Raw genomic sequence first — 15,239 nt, forward strand, 5'->3', positions numbered from 1 at the left:
AACCAAAAGGTAGCTTTCAATGTTTACATAAAAACTACTGGCACTGACACCACTATACCAAACTCCTCAACACATCCCTCCTCCCACAAAAAAGCTGCTTATAGATCAATGCTGTACAGAGCACACAAATTTCCACTTCAACATACAGAACTCCAGCAACAAATAGAAACCATAACATATACTGCAATAAACAATGGACATGGCCGTTATCTAATTAATACCATGTCACAACAGATAGAAAATAAACTGAACAAACAACATCAAACTACACTCACAACTGACAGTGCCCCAGCAGTCAAATATGTAAAAATACCGTATCTTGGAATAGTATCTGACAAATTAGCAAGACTATTCAAAAACACAGAAGTAAAAATTAGCTTCAGCACCAACAACAACCTAAGTAGGAAGCTTATTCACAATATAAAACCACCAGATACAAGTCTTGATGCATCTGGCATTTACAAAATTACCTGCAGCCAATGTAATAAATATTATATCGGCCAAACAGGCAGAAATTTGAGAACCCGATTAAAAGAACATTTAGACTGCGACAGGCTTGATAAATGCAACAAATCAGCAGTAGCAACTCACATTAAAGACACAGGCCACCATTTGAAAATCGAAGACAACCTCGAAATTTTACACAAAATAGGAAAAAGTAAAATAATGGATATCATGGAAGAAATGGAAATTTTCATACATCACACAAAGCATGGAGATAACATTCTTAATGAAATATCCGTATTCAAAAACTCAAAATTCTTCAACAGTCTTAAGCCAATTCTAACTCAATAGATTCAAGAAACTTTAGTGTAAATAATTGACTACAACCAAGAATATCGATACAAAACCTCTATAATCGATAGAGACTCACATGCTACAGTCCGCCATCTTGTGTTGTGTGTATAACATCGAAGCAATTTGTGCAGTGGCAATCAGTGACAAAATATAATGTGCAATAGTGTAATGTCAATCAACAGCTCCGCTATTACAACAGTGATGCAAGTGAAACAGCAAGACGATGCAGTTGTTAGTGAACAACTGTCATATAAAAGCCTTTCACACTAATGCAAATCTATCTGCATCCGATACAGGCTGTGATATTGAGAGGCACCCACTTGCCTTTCTCATACTGTGGCATCAAGCAGTCAGGCCTGCAAGATGTGTGGTTTGCCAAGCGAGTGGAATCTTCCTTAAATTTATCGAGCAACATGAATTCTCGTATCTTACTATTTAGTTACAAATTATCCTCCTGTATGAATAATACGCAACGGAAACACGCACCTGACTATCAGTGATTTATAGAACTCTGACTGTACACTACGCACTGGCAATACCACATTTACCTTTTGTCTTTGATTTAACGGCTTTTATATAAATTCGGGACATTACGATAACATACAATTTAATGAAAAAGGCCACCAATCTCTTTCTTTTCACTATTTGATTTATTCCTAAACACACAAATTCTACAACCTACAACAGAATCACATGAGAAATTCCGCCCAGTGGGCATGGCTTTACGTTAGTGAATGTCAATACTATGGTCTCGTAATCTATTTACCGCAACAGTGCACTCCCTGGATCGGATGGTGGATCTTTTATTATACCTCACACTTCGCCTCTCACAATAATCCTCACGAAACTTTCCTCCAGATCGAGCGATACAGAAGGAACAGGCATACCCACAAATCTTTCGAAACTACCTTGCTACTCCCATGCAAAACACACATACCCAAATTACAAGACATACACAACACAACAATATGAAATATTACACAAAGAACGGTTACAACTTCATCACTTTCCGCTTTCCCACTTCAATCAATATTTATCCCAGTTTCACACGACACTGCCCCACTTTGTAATTTCTACTTTCCTAATGTGAACTCTGGAGATAAACGCACGTCTTCCTGTGCAATGCAAGCCATGTGGCGTTGCTGGAAAAACGGCCGACTCACCTTGATTCTCTCTCAGAGTTTAAATTCAGCGTCACACGGAATGATATTTCTTAAATACTTCAACTTATGATACACACACTATTTCTTAAATATTTCAGCTTATTGTACACACGCTATTAATTCTTAAATATTTCAGCTTATTGTACACACGCTATTAATTCTTAAATATTTCAGCTTAAGCTCACGGAAGTATCTCAACTTATATCTACACGTGGGCTCTTTGTGACCGTTGGTTTACTACAATCCCCTTAAAATTACCTGCCTCACTTTGTAATTTTCCCCCCAAAAGGTCCTGTGAAAGAGAAATTATTAATTCTAACTACTCTTAAATATTCCACATCCATACCATGCCTCCACTCTTTCATTCCGGAGCACAACAAAAAAACAGGTCTTTACAGCAGAAGGTTCAGCGGCAGAGTGCTGAAACATGGCCGTATTCTGATTCTCTCGCACCTCTCTCGAAGTGGGAGAAGCACCTTGCTACCTTATTGGTCAGCCACATTTCAGACGCTCAAAGCTCTGGTAACTTCCATCTCTTTGGTCTCACCAAAGGTAGCCAAAGGATCGACTCAAAGATGATCATATATTCCGATTCACTATCTGTGGTTAGCAGACGACCATACATTCATTCCTTTCACAGATCTCACCAAACTGGATGTAGGGATTTATTTTGAGGGAGTGCACATGTGATCAATTAAATAAATAAATTGTCATTCTTTCCCACACTGGTATCCGGCTTCGCTGTATTAATTGAAATTGAGTTACTTTTACACAAAAAATGTGTTGTTCTGACAAGAATTTCGTACCTATTTTCAATGTTGGGCGGTACTGTACCCTTTCACCACCGGCTACCCATGCAGAAAAAAATGGCACGGTACTATCCTTGCAATGCGAGGGTAGTTCCGAACATTTTTTTAAGAAAACTGTATTCGAACAAACGTAGCAAGTCATCAAAGTAACCAGGAGGAGACCTTAGCCCCTGGTGACCTCAAATTGACGACCAAATGTTGTTACTTTACCAAATTGGCAGTTGTTGCATTATTGTACTCTCCACAATCCGGAGTAACGTACACATACTAATTTACAACAATCTACATGACAAATAAAACATCACATCATAGAAATGAAAAAATAATCTTGAGATAAAATTTTGCTTTAGTTACTGGGATCTTCGTTATTTTTATGAGTAATCCAAATTTCAGTAATTCTAAAACAAATAAAAAATACTTTCTCTGTTGTCACACATATAGACGACAAGAACTTGCATTTCGACTAGCCTTCGTTACACTTTAATGTGAAATGTCACCACTGTGATAATAAAAATAAGTGGCTTCAGTCAAAACACCAACAAGATTATTACTATGGACGACATCAAAATACATCAGTTAATTCCGATATTTGTTGTGCAATGCAAACTCTTGTCCCCTGTGACAACCTTACTGATCAATGCTACATGAACCGCTACGTTAGTATTACGCCACTGGCTTATAATTAGAGCATCATTGTACCAAATATTCTAATAAACATGCTACGTGAACTTGATAACCCAGAACAGACAAAAAACAAACACTAACTATTCTAAACACAAATGTTGATGAAATACAATTACACTTGCTGTCCCTTCAGGAATGAAACACATAAAAAAAACATTTACGCAATTACAAATACATTATTCCCTATCTTGCGAGTCACACGGAAACCTTTCATTCTGTGATTTTCTTGGGGTCAAAAAGTTGCTGATAGTTTTCCTAGAGCCACTGTCTCGGTGTCAAAGCTCTCCCATGGTTACCCGGACGAAAGTCTTTGAGTCACTCAAATCGGCATTTTGAACACGCACTGAACAGTAAACTGTATCTCACATTAAACACAAATGTCATAGTCACTGTCAGAGTACCATCCACACGAATCTGTTCGTCCAAAAAAATGGCCCTACAACTACTATTACCCACGGTTCTGTCCTTTCAGTTCATGGTGTAATTAAAAGTCGTAAGTTTCAACAAACAGCACTTATTCCCGCACCAGTTCAAGAAATGTCTCCTACTACAGACGCAAATGTCAATGTCCCACTCTAGTTTCTTGCCTTCATACAATAATTGTTCACCAAACGACAACTGTCCTCTAAGTATACCAAGTGTCCCACATGCAATTCACAAAGCACACTTAACAAGTCACTGCCAAAAGTTTATGGATCCCACCATTCAGTGGTCAAGACAAAACAAAACGATCGTCCTGTCTGCTAAAGACAAAATCTTTTCCACCACTCACAACGTGGAAACACCAGTCCTTCACTTTCCACATTATGTAAAGTCGCAGTCATCCTGTTTCACGGCTCCACAGTCCAGTACTAGTTATTAGCTGCTGGTAAAAAAAAATGCTCGCCGGGCTCTGCCGCGCCTCGTCCATTCTGCAGTAGCGCCGCTGCGCGCGCCGTTGAGCAGAAGAAACCACCCGCTGTTGCCTCCGCGGGATACCTTCCCCAGTCGTAGGGGTGGCGGAACTCATGAATGGCCAGTGGTACGTGCGTGTCGCCCCAGGCCGTTGACCTGCTGTAGCGGGCGCGTGGAGTGTACCCCGTCCGACAGTGGAGTGGGGAGTGCCGCGGCTCTGTCGCCTGTCGCCATGGCATCGTCAGCTCGGCCCGCTAGCGGTATGGGCGTTACGACACCCAATCAGTTAGCCTTCCGTGCATCCCGCAACATTACAGACAAAAGGAAATTCTTACATTAAATTTATACACCCTAGTTTTCTACACATACAACATCAACATTTATCTCTTTTCTATAGACAGCCCACACTCGTTCTATTCATTGTACCTGTCGTCCCTCATACAAAACATGAAAGTGTAAAAAAAAAAAACAAAAGGAATAATAAACAATCTATACAGCTCATAATTACAATATCAAATAGTAGGCTACTCTAACATCCTATCACAGTGAAAATATTAGAAACTTTATCCTAAAACTACAATATACAATGAACTTTTGTGCTTGTGACACACTGAAATTAATACCCCTTGAAAGTGTTCTAACAAAAAAATAAGAAATAATCTACACAGCTCACAATCACCTACCACTGGTTATTAAATATTAAACTACTTTAACATCCTAACACAACAAACATTTTAGAAACTGTTGACTCTAAATCTACAACATACAATGCACCTTTGTGCTTGTGACAGATTGAAATTAGTATCTCTTTATACATTTTACATTTTATTATATATAACAACATTTCTAGGACATGTATGAACCATCCACATGATGTCTAATCCTGACCTGCCATCGAGGTTCATCCAAATCAAACAATACACAATAATGTTTTAGTTACAGATCGGTAGGATCCCCTTTACAGGAGTGGGCGCATTGATCACACTACTCTACGACTCTCACTCACCAGACATCACATTTTCCCTCTCATTCAATCCATAGATACACTAACAGAATAGGTCTAGAAGTCGGCTAACCTTAACACCACCACACTCACGACAACATACCATACCTTAGCTCCCTTATACTCAACCACATAACACATGAAGCTGTTTCAGAGATAGCATTCCAGTCTCCGAATTCGTCCTTTCACTCTGGCACCTCTCTCCATCGGCTTACCTCCGCATTCACTTCATGCTAAATATCAACTTAGAATTGCGACATTTCATCTAAGAAACAAAAATACACAAATTATTCAACCTGCAAAATAACTGTACACATTCTTGGTACCGTTTTGATTAGTTATCCTGGTACCAGGCTTCAACAACAACAACAATAAATATTATTTTTGCCAAATCGCAAATGTTATGCTAAGAATTAGATCTTACACTTATATTACATCTTACGTCAGTGTTCCACAACGTTCACCATCTGGATCTCATACTCCCTTTATGTCCTTTCACATTGTGCAGTTGTCATCTCTTCATTCGTATTTCGGCTCTCCGTCCGTCCATTACTCCATCATTTCCTGGTCTTCCTTCGCCATTCGCATCAATCTCTATTGCAGCATACACAGGTCTCTCTGTAACATACATCTAAGACATCTCCACATTATTCAATTCTACTCACCTTTATTTACCACTGTTTCATCACGTCGAATCTCTATTTATTAATCACACTGCTTCACGTCGCTTCTTCCCTTACCTATCACCTTTATCCACTACTATTTATCACGTCGCTTCTCTATCTACCATCTTTATTCCCTCATAAATCATCACGTCGTTTCTGCTTGATCCTTATTCATACGACAAAAAATACGTACATACACCACTCTGTCGACTCCTGTTCATGACTCATTTGACCAGTCTATTCCGTCATACTTCCTGACATCCCGCCTGAAAATTCTTATGTTCGATTTGACCCTGCACAACGTTACACACCACAAATAAATACACTGACTATCTACCATAAATTGCCTACTTTAGATCTATCCTTAACTTTTCCATAATTTGATGTTAGAAATGTGATGAAGCCCACGAGACTGTTTTCCCTTGATCGTCTCAATCAGTACAGCATTTTCATGGACAATCCGCCTCGCTCTGAATGGTCCACTATAAAGAATTTGCTAGTTAGGAATCTAAGCTTACATGAAAATTAAATGTATGCAGAGAATATACAAGCTGGGAGAAATGGGACAGCCCAAGTGTTAGAAACTTTGGTGCTAGTAGCCTCTTTCACTAACACCAGAATCCGAACAACCATACACAGCACCTAATTATAACTGTCACCACGACTATGACATACTATAGATCAGATGGCATCTAATTTAAAAACTTCGATCACATTACTGATGTTACCTGTAACAGCAGTATAAACGTACCCTATTCCATACAGATCACAATGTTTACTTTTTACATTACGTGTTAAGTACCTGCAATAGTAAAATCGCAGTAATTATACTGGACTCCTTGGCATTATTACATAACATTTTAGCAACTGGTTTCTTTGAAGAAACAGTTCTTTTACTTTACAGTTCGAAATAAAAATTTGCAAATTTTGCTCTGAGAGACCAGCCTAACAGATGCCATTACTGGTGGTTTATTCTCTGATCAGAAATATGGTATTTGCATTCCTACATATCAGTAGAGTATGTCTGCTACATAGACAATTTTCAGTGCCAGCTGCATGTGTTTTAAGGCAAGATGCTAAGGGCTGATATGTTGGATTTGTTTCTCCTATCCATCAATCTATTACGACAAGAAAGAAATACCAGGATTCCATGCTCTCCTGTCATTCTGATAGTTTCTGCCGTTCCTATCCTCGACTCTGTCTGACCTATGAGTCGTGTCTCCGTTCACGATATTGCTCTCATTACCCAATTCTTGTAACAAGTGCTGAAATGACGCAGAATCGTCTAAGCCTCTGCCTGCTATCACTATATCTCTGCGCAATTTCACTGGCAACTTCGCTCTACAGATCCTAATGAGCTCCCCAGGTTCGTATGTCACATCCAAATACCTATTTCGTCTCAGGATTTCCTGATAGCACGACACTGGATCTCTTATACCACCTTCGTTACCATTTCGCATCATCAATATGCTTTGCGTAACCTGGTCCTGCTTACTTTGCGACCAGAATTCATTTAAATAGCTACTACAGTCTTTAATAACTTCCTGCATTTTCGCTCTAGCCTCGTCCCTCAAATGGTTATACACAAACTTCGTTTTGAGGAGCAGTCCCCACGATGAAGGTAATGAATCTTGAAATTGAGACAGCCTTGGACTATACCCAGTTGAGTCTACCACCTGTTTTATCCGACACAACCGTTCTTCTAACTCTCTGAGTTCGTCATCCTCTTTCTGCCTATTTTCGATTTTTGAATTTATCTCACTCTCCCTCCGCAGTCTACCTGGTGGTGTTTCACCTTCGCTTCTGCACGCTAATTGCAACTGTGCTAGTTCTTCCCTATGTTTCCTATTTGTTTCTAATTGTGCCTCTTTAAACTGTAATAGTGATTGTATCTCCTCCTGGTCGGCATAAACCTCTCGCTGCGTACTGTCAGAGCCTGTTTCGCCTCTTATACTGATCTTTTCTACATCTGCGCTAATCGTATTCATTCTGACCACTACCTCCGCAACTTCATCCCTGTGTTTATTTAGCGCCATTTCCTGCCGTGTGACTTGAGCTTCCACGCTGTCTAATGCCCCTTGTTTATCTGCAAGTAAGTCCTCCACTATCTCTTTGATTCGCTCATCCGGCCACACGCCCCTATGTTCTGTAATATCGCTTTCTATTGCACTTATTCGTACCTCCAAATTATTGGCCTTTTCTTTCACAGCATCACATTCTTGCTGCACCGCATCCAGATTCTTCTCCCCCTCATCTAACCGATTATTAACTGCAGACAGACGCTCATCGATAACTGTGTGTAGCTTCCTCATTGCCTCTTTATTTCCCTTATCAATTGCCTCCAATCTTTCCTTATTTGCTTCCAATCTCTCCTTAGTCTCCCTATCTCTCTCCTTAGCCTCCCTATCTCTCTCCTTAGCCTCCCTATCTCTCTCCTTATTCTCCCTATCTCTCTCCTTATTATCTCTATTGATTGCTTCTAATCTTTCGTTAGTTGCTTCAAATCTTTCCTTAGTCTCCCTATTCATCGCTTTATTATCTCTACTCATCGCTTCTAATCTTTCGTTAGTCTCCCTACTCATCGCTTGTAAAAACTGCAGTATCACATCGTTATTTCCTACTTTCGACGCGCTCACCTCGTTCGCCTGAGAAACGGTAGCTTCGCTAAGGGTAGCTTCACTTTCACTGAATACCTGACCTAGTCCCGAGCCCGCGTCGTCGGGAAAAGCCCGCGTTTGTGGACAAAGCCCGCCGCATAAAGGTTCCCCTTGCAGCGGTCCACTGAACAATACAGCCCCTTCGGAGCGTTTGTCTTTCTCGCTCATTAACCCATGGTCAACAGCTACTTCCTGCTGCACTGCTACGTCCACCCCAGAATCGCTATTCTCCATGGTGGCTACACTTTTCGACTGCGACCTAGTTACTACGGACATTACGCAAAAAAAATTATGAAACGATCTTCCAGCCTTGTGCGATATAGCAATTAATTACATAAAATAAAATAAAAGATCCTCACCAATCCAGAAAGAATTTGCAAACAGAAAAAATTTTACTTCTTAACGCTATCACAATACATTCCATAAAAAAAATCTTAACAGCAAACCCTAACAACAAAATATCCTAACAAAAACGATCCTGGCAAAGGAATCCTGGCAACAAATTAAATATCCAGGTAACAAAATTATCGTGGCAAAAAACGGAATCCTGGCAACAAATTAAATATCCAGGTAAATTTATCGTGGCAAAAAAAACGGAATCCTGGCAGGGTCGAAATTATGAGAGGCACCCACTTGCCTTTCTCATACTGTGGCATCAAGCAGTCAGGCCTGCAAGATGTGTGGTTTGCCAAGCGAGTGGAATCTTCCTTAAATTTATCGAGCAACATGAATTCTCGTATCTTACTATTTAGTTACAAATTATCCTCCTGTATGAATAATACGCAACGGAAACACGCACCTGACTATCAGTGATTTATAGAACTCTGACTGTACACTACGCACTGGCAATACCACATTTACCTTTTGTCTTTGATTTAACGGCTTTTATATAAATTCGGGACATTACGATAACATACAATTTAATGAAAAAGGCCACCAATCTCTTTCTTTTCACTATTTGATTTATTCCTAAACACACAAATTCTACAACCTACAACAGAATCACATGAGAAATTCCGCCCAGTGGGCATGGCTTTACGTTAGTGAATCTCAATACTATGGTCTCGTAATCTATTTACCGCAACAGTGCACTCCCTGGATCGGATGGTGGATCTTTTATTATACCTCACACTTCGCCTCTCACAATAATCCTCACGAAACTTTCCTCCAGATCGAGCGATACAGAAGGAACAGGCATACCCACAAATCTTTCGAAACTACCTTGCTACTCCCATGCAAAACACACATACCCAAATTACAAGACATACACAACACAACAATATGAAATATTACACAAAGAACGGTTACAACTTCATCACTTTCCGCTTTCCCACTTCAATCAATATTTATCCCAGTTTCACACGACACTGCCCCACTTTGTAATTTCTACTTTCCTAATGTGAACTCTGGAGATAAACGCACGTCTTCCTGTGCAATGCAAGCCATGTGGCGTTGCTGGAAAAACGGCCGACTCACCTTGATTCTCTCTCAGAGTTTAAATTCAGCGTCACACGGAATGATATTTCTTAAATACTTCAACTTATGATACACACACTATTTCTTAAATATTTCAGCTTATTGTACACACGCTATTAATTCTTAAATATTTCAGCTTATTGTACACACGCTATTAATTCTTAAATATTTCAGCTTAAGCTCACGGAAGTATCTCAACTTATATCTACACGTGGGCTCTTTGTGACCGTTGGTTTACTACAATCCCCTTAAAATTACCTGCCTCACTTTGTAATTTTCCCCCCAAAAGGTCCTGTGAAAGAGAAATTATTAATTCTAACTACTCTTAAATATTCCACATCCATACCATGCCTCCACTCTTTCATTCCGGAGCACAACAAAAAAACAGGTCTTTACAGCAGAAGGTTCAGCGGCAGAGTGCTGAAACATGGCCGTATTCTGATTCTCTCGCACCTCTCTCGAAGTGGGAGAAGCACCTTGCTACCTTATTGGTCAGCCACATTTCAGACGCTCAAAGCTCTGGTAACTTCCATCTCTTTGGTCTCACCAAAGGTAGCCAAAGGATCGACTCAAAGATGATCATATATTCCGATTCACTATCTGTGGTTAGCAGACGACCATACATTCATTCCTTTCACAGATCTCACCAAACTGGATGTAGGGATTTATTTTGAGGGAGTGCACATGTGATCAATTAAATAAATAAATTGTCATTCTTTCCCACACTGGTATCCGGCTTCGCTGTATTAATTGAAATTGAGTTACTTTTACACAAAAAATGTGTTGTTCTGACAAGAATTTCGTACCTATTTTCAATGTTGGGCGGTACTGTACCCTTTCACCATACATAGTCAACAACAAAGAAGAAAACCAGCAGAAGACGTCACTGACTTCGATTTCTAGATGTACGCTGCCCCACTCCTTACCCGGAAATGCCACACCAGCAGCTACAGTAAAAAACAAAGTGGTCTAGATTAATCTAGTTTAAGACTGTTTATTTTTAAGTAACAATTCTCGATGTATGTATGTATGTACAAATGCTTGAAGATGAACAAAACATGTTCGAAACGCGTTGCATTATGTTAGATTAAGCATGAAATAAAAAGTGAGTGGTAGCAGCAACTTGAAATAAATAACGGACTCAGGTCGCTACTAAAGGTATGTAGTAATAGTATGTACTAATAGTATGTACGAGGAGAAGGCAGTGTTACAGAATGTACAGTTACTGGACGACAGGAACTGAGAAAAATAGCAAAATTTTTGACTGAAATGGCTACAGTTTTTAACACCTTCACAAAAGAAATTTACCAGAATAGCCACAATTCAAGGAATTGTAGCTTTACACCATAGATTATTTAACATAGAGAAACAAATGAAGTTATGTTTGAAACTAATCGTCTTAGAACTCGAAAAACTACAGTTTAACTTCAAGTAGTGCAGCTGTACCTATAGTTTCATATGACATGGTAATTATTGATTATATTATCATGTTAGGTGTTGAAGAACAGACCTTCACGAATTTCCAAGTGGTTCCTTAAGTCAATACAAGTAAAATGTATCCCCCGAAGTGCTTTATTTATCAGATATCTGACCTATTTGCCCTTTGAACGTCTATGGGTATGAAGATGAAACAGGAGTCATGTCATTTTATATTAATTGTTAGTTTACCAAATATTAATGAGAATAGACGTAGCTGACGCTACAAATATTAGTGTCACAAGCAGTCTGCCTTCAACAGTAATGGATCTACACTTAACAGCATCTAAACTTTCAATTTTGGGTCCAGTTATAAAGAGTGTTGCATCCATCTCCATCGCTGTCACTTTCGTAAAATTTCGATATTGTTATGGTTTTCCATCACGAGCTCTATAATGAGATTCTTGCATGTACCACTATCATGCCACTGCCTGATCCGCTCTCTTATCCAACATGAACACGGTCGTTTACGTTGTTTCTTTGCCGCTAAGACCATTAAAAGTGCAGCTGCAGCCCTACACTCTTCCGTCGCAAACCCTTCAAATGGCTCTGAGCACTATGGGACTCAACTGCTGAGGTCATTAGTCCCCTAGAACTTAGAACTAGTTAAACCTAACTAACCTAAGGACATCACAAACATCCATGCCCGAGGCAGGATTCGAACCTGCGACCGTAGCGGTCTTGCGGTTCCAGACTGCAGCGCCTTTAACCGCACGGCCACTTCGGCCAGCGCAAACCCTTCCGTCAGACACAGAACTACGACAGAAAAATCTCGCAGAGCTTAATCTCTCAGTCGATACAGACACTCACCCTGCCGAGTGCAAACACTTTCGACATCTTCTTTCGCGAGCCTCTCACACTCTTACAGAAAGTACTCGGAAGTAACTACCAGACAGTAACAATCAGCGAAAATTTGTCTCTAGTGTAAGCAATTCTGCGAGGATTATCTGAGAGTACCAAGCTATCAGAGAGCAAAAAACACTCACCTGTATGACAGCCCTAGATCGCTCTGGGTGCCCCTATGCATACAGCGTTGCAATTACCACCTGCAGCTGACAGTCGTTAGTGCCTGATTTTGACAGGTTCCGCCAACTTTACCCCGAGACAGTGTAAGGTACAAGAATATAGCTTTCGGAAGGGACGTAATTAGTTTTCTGACCTAAGTTTACAATTTCTGGTGAAAGTAATTTTCTGGACATGTGATTATTCCGTTCACGTATAAGCCAGTTATTCCATGATGTACGACTTCAGGGAATCACAGCGGCTTCTAGGAAATTTCCCGCGCAGAACTCGCCGACCTGACGCCGGAGACTGCTAACAGCTGCGACCAACTTTTCGCCCCAGCACGGTCGCCCGCCTCGTGGACGGAAGAACAGTCTCGCCGCCGTGCCTCTCGCCCTACGCGAATTCCGAGAACGGGCCAACTTCAGCGATCGCTGCCAAAGCTACCTCTTGTCCCCCCTCCCAAACTCCTGTACGGTCCCGTGAGTCCTTTCCAGCACCTTTTTTTTTTTTGAACGGAGCTTGAAGTTGTCACCCGACTGGAAGCCGTATTTAAAATGAGGTTGTCGGCAATAGGGTACAGTATGGCTTCGGGGATAGCTGTTATCTGTCAAAGTTAAATTGGGAGTACTTCAGTAATGCGTAGTCGCCTCTAGTTTGTAAGTGTGTGTGGCCGCCTACATACGTAGTGTCCCAGGAGGAATGATTAATATTCAGCGATATGACAGAAATGTTCATTCGAAGCAAAAAGTACAATAAACATACGCTTTGAAACGCATAACTTAAGGGTTATGAGCACTTCTTTATATTCGATTCTTTGTAACAAATCTCTACTAATCCACACACTTTACTTTCAATATTTTGGGAGGAGATTGTATGGAGCAAAACAAGAAAAAAATGCCTAGTTAACATGGAGTTTAACATATACATCTTAGGAAATACAATACGAGCACTTGTTCAGTGGAAGTGGCGTTTTTAACATTAGCGAAGAAGAATTAGTGCTGGGTGCCCATGTTTCCTACTTTTTTGCATCGAATTATCGTTCCTGTCATATCCCTGAGTTTATGATTTTGTCCATAGCTGTTCTTGAGCACCTGAAGAATATTCCACAAAGATAAAAAGTCAGTCGTCAGCTGCACAAGAAAATCTTTATTTGGTTCACTTTGCCGGTTTCGATAGTTTATACTGTCATCTTCAGAATGAAATAGGCTTAGATCATTGGTAAGCCAACGTCAAAATAAGAATCGGAAGGTAGTGCCCTTTGCTACAGAGTCGATAAAACAGAGGGACATCTTTAAAAATAATGATGCGTTTGGTGGTTGGCTTTCCTCCACATACTATGCACGATTTGACATTGAGCAGTTAATTATTTGTCACTCGTCGCATGCATCATTTATTTTCAGAGATGTCGCTCTGTTTTATTTACTGTGTAGCAAAAGACCTACCGTCCGATTCGTATTTTGACATCGGCTTACCAACGATTTGAGCCTATTTCACACCTGAAGATGACAGTATAAAATGGTGAAACCTGGTTAGTGAACGAAATAAAGGTTTTCTTGTGCAGCTGACACCTAACGTTTTATCTTTGTGGAGACCTCCCTGTGTAGTGACCACTCCTCTTGGGACAACCTGTATATGGTATGTGGTCTATGTCTAGAGCTGCTGTTTGACAAAAACATGACGTACCAGGACCATAAGGCGTCAGAATGAAAGCACTGACGGCTGCGGGCGAAAAGGATAGCCGTCCATAGCGCTATGAAGAGACGTCGGCAGAGAGACGTTTACAAAAAAGTTTTTTAGACAAACAAAGTAGCTGCGCCCAGGGTTCAGAAACTGCCCGTAATCATTTCACATCGGGTCCACTGCATAATTTTAAAGGCGCTTCTACCGCCACATGGAAATGAATTTTTTTCGATATTTCACTACAAACACAATACATTTTGTTACGGAAAATTGCAAAATGAATAGTCGGTGAATGCTGAGTTTGTCAGCTAGTGCTAAAATACAGAGTTATGCCAGGCAGAATATGGCACTGCGGTCGGCAACGCCGATATAAGCCAACAAGCGTCTGGCGCAGATGTTAGATCGGTTACTGCTCCTACAATGGCAGGTTGTCAAGATTTAAGTGAGTTTGAACGTGGTGTTATAGTCGACGCACGAGCAATGGGACGCAGCACCACCGAGATAGCGATGAAGTGGGGATTTTTCCATTCGACCATTTCACGAGTGTACCGTGAATATCTGGAATCCAGTAAAACATCAAAGCCGCGCGGGATTAGCCGAGCGGTCTTATGCGCTGCAGTCATGGGCTGTGCGGCTGGTCCCGGCGGAGGTTCGAGTCCACCCTCGGGCATGGATGTGTGTGTTTGTCCTTAGGATAATTTAGGTTAAGTAGTGTGTAAGCTTTTGGACTGATGACCATAGCAGTTAAGTCCCATAGGATTTCACACACATTTGAACATTTTTTAAAACATCAAATCTCCGACATCGCTGTGGCCGGAAAAAAGATTATGCAAGAACGGGGCCAACGACGACTGAAGAGAATCGTTCAACGTGACAGAAGTTCAACCCTCCGGCATATTTCTGCAGATTTTAACGCTGGGACAAGTGTC

This window comes from Schistocerca piceifrons, chromosome 1 (assembly GCF_021461385.2).
Source record: "Schistocerca piceifrons isolate TAMUIC-IGC-003096 chromosome 1, iqSchPice1.1, whole genome shotgun sequence".
Taxonomy (NCBI): domain Eukaryota; kingdom Metazoa; phylum Arthropoda; class Insecta; order Orthoptera; family Acrididae; genus Schistocerca; species Schistocerca piceifrons.